The sequence below is a fragment of the Octopus bimaculoides genome, chromosome 12 (assembly GCF_001194135.2).
Source record: "Octopus bimaculoides isolate UCB-OBI-ISO-001 chromosome 12, ASM119413v2, whole genome shotgun sequence".
Taxonomy (NCBI): Eukaryota; Metazoa; Mollusca; class Cephalopoda; order Octopoda; family Octopodidae; genus Octopus; species Octopus bimaculoides.
The window spans coordinates 21,725,327-21,728,109 of NC_068992.1; the positions used below are offsets into that span (position 1 = coordinate 21,725,327).

General features: G+C 35.6%; 1 protein-coding gene across 1 annotated transcript in view; it reads right to left on the bottom strand.

Annotated features, from left to right (window-relative positions):
• The window catches only part of LOC106883789 (vesicle-associated membrane protein 4), a 44,992-nt gene that overhangs the window by 997 nt on the left and 41,212 nt on the right, over positions 1–2,783 (bottom strand). The window lies entirely within an intron of this gene.

A 2,783-nucleotide genomic window follows, 5' to 3' on the forward strand; every position in this document is an offset into this window, starting at 1 on the left:
TATCTAAAAGAGTTCCAACTCTGTCTGTTTTTTATGTTTTATTTATAGTCTTGTAAAATTAATGCGGGATATAGAATATGGAATATATAATATATAATATAAAAATAAATGGTAAAATGAAATGAAGTATTGAATGTCTTATTGAATATGTGAAATATGTCTTATTGAATATATGAAATATTGAGTATTCAATATAGAGAATTAAATATATAAAGGCTAATACGTATTTTCATACCTAGTGGTATTCATCAAGGCCTTTGTCTGACAGACTGTAACAGACTGGCTGGTTTTTTGTCTTTTATACCTATTCCTTTGGACAGCAGCAGTCAAAGAAATCAAACCTGAGACTTATTCTTTGTAAGCTTAGTGCTTATTCTATTCATCAAGATCATTACTATACATCAAGTCAGTTTTAGTAATGTCTTTTCACCCCTTTAGCATTTAAACCAACCATATCCAGCCCAAATATCCTGTTTTATTTTCAGACCACCCAAATCTGACTTCACACACCTACTGTACAATGTCATTCTAAAAATAAACAATCAAATTCCTGAAATGTTGAAGCTACAAGATAATGCATGACTAATTCAAAACATGAATAAATAACCATTACATTTGAAAGAGTAAGATGAATGCTAAAAGACTAAGCAAAATCTGTTTATGTATTCAGGAATTGTTGAAAACATAGGAGAAAGAAATTTGTGTTTAGAACAATCCTGAACATTTTACAGCCTGTGTTTAGAACAATTCTTAAAAGAGGACTCCTTTGACTTATCTTATCAAGGACTCTCTAGACTTGTCTGGCTGAGGACATAGCAACCTCTCTGGTGCTGGTGCCATCTGATACAAAATGTGAAGTGGTTGGTGAATGAACAAAAACACCATAAGGTTGAGAACCTTTTAGTCTTGTCAAAGATATGACAATCTTATTAGTGCTGGTGCCTGGATAAAATGCATGAAGTATACTCTGTCAGTTAGGAAGGGTATCCAGCGGTAGAAACCATGCCAAAATGAAACAACATGAGAGATAGGATTCCCAGTCACACCTAGAAGGCCAGTGACAGTAACCTTGAATAAGAATTAGACTAAAACCAAAACAACCCATCCAACCCATGCCAGTATAGAAAAGAGCTGTAAAAATTATGATGATGATGATTTACAATTTATGTACAGAAACAATTCTTAAACACTTCACATTATATGCTTTAAACAATACTAAACTTGTTACTGATTATATTTAGAACACTTCTAAACTCGTTACAATATACATTGATTTATCACCATAAAATGATTTTATTCCACATCGCAACTTTTACATTCTGAATTCAACGTATATATAGAATTTTCATATTTCTTTTTTTTTTATTTTTGAAATATATATATATATATTTTTTAATTTTTGTAGACAAGATAAATCTAAATGAGATAAATGACTAATGATGTGTATAAATTACCTTCCTTCCCATTTTAAAATGTTTATTGCAGTGCTGATAATTAAAAACAAAAATCAATATTCCAAATTTCCAAATGCTTCAAAAACTATTTTTGTTATTTACCATTATACATGAAATCCAATAAGACATGACTTTACAGGTATGTATGCAGATATCACCATCATATCATTTAATGCCCATTTTCCATACTGGCATGGGTTGGACGTCTTGGCAGTAGCTTGTAACACCAAGAACCGCACCAGACTCCAGTGTATATTTTGGCATACTTTCTACAGCTGGATGCCCTTCCTAATGTCAAACACTTTACAGAGTGCACTGTGTGTTTGTTGTCATAGTCATTTAATGTTCATTTTCCATGCTGGCATGGGTTAGACGATTTTACAAGAGCTGATAGGCCAGAGGACCGTGCCAAGCTGCAACATCTGGATGTCCTTCTTAACCCCAACCACTTCACAATGTACTGTGGGTGCTTTTTATGTAGCACCAGCACTAGTGAGGTGACCAAGTAACTTTCAAGAGAAGACCCCTACTTAACTGAGGTGGGTGTAGCATTGAGTGAGGTGATTTTTATGCCAGTTAAGGAAAGGATAAAGTATGATAGAGGGGCTGGAACAGGTGTCTTGCTGTAGAGGAGACATATGGTTACTCCAATTGGAAAAGAGAGAAGTGAGTGATGAAAAAGTATCAGGGCATAACCTCAAGTTGCAAGAAGGTGAATATAAGAGAAATGGTTGAGAGGATTGGATAGGATGAATGGGTCTATATGTATATTGAGGGTTCAAAGAAGGTAAGAAAGTACTCAAGACATGTCTAAGAATTTGATTCACTTATTCAAAGTTAAGGTTTTCACCTACCACTGCTCCAAATTTATCAACTTAAGGAACATGACTGCAGTAGAAAACTCAGAGTTTTAATGAAGTTAAAGTTAAAACCTTCACATAAATCAATCAGGCATGGCTGTGTGGTAAGAAGATTGATTCCCAACCACACTGTTCTGGGTTCAGTCCCACTGCATGGCACCTTGAGCAAGTGCCTTCTACTATAGCCTCAGGCCAACCAAAGCCTTGTGAGTAGATTCGGTAGACAGAAACTGAAGGAAGTCCGGCGAGCTGGCAGAAACGTTAGCACGCTGGGCAAAATGCTTAGCAGTATTTCGTCTACCGCTACGTTCTGAGTTCAAATTCCGCCGAGGTCGACTTTGCCTTTCATCCTTTCGGGGTCGATAAATTAAGTACCAGTTATGCACTGGGATCAATATAATCGACTTAATCCGTTTGTCTGTCCTTGTTTGTCCCCTCCGTGTGTAGTCTCTTGTGGGCAGTCAAGAAA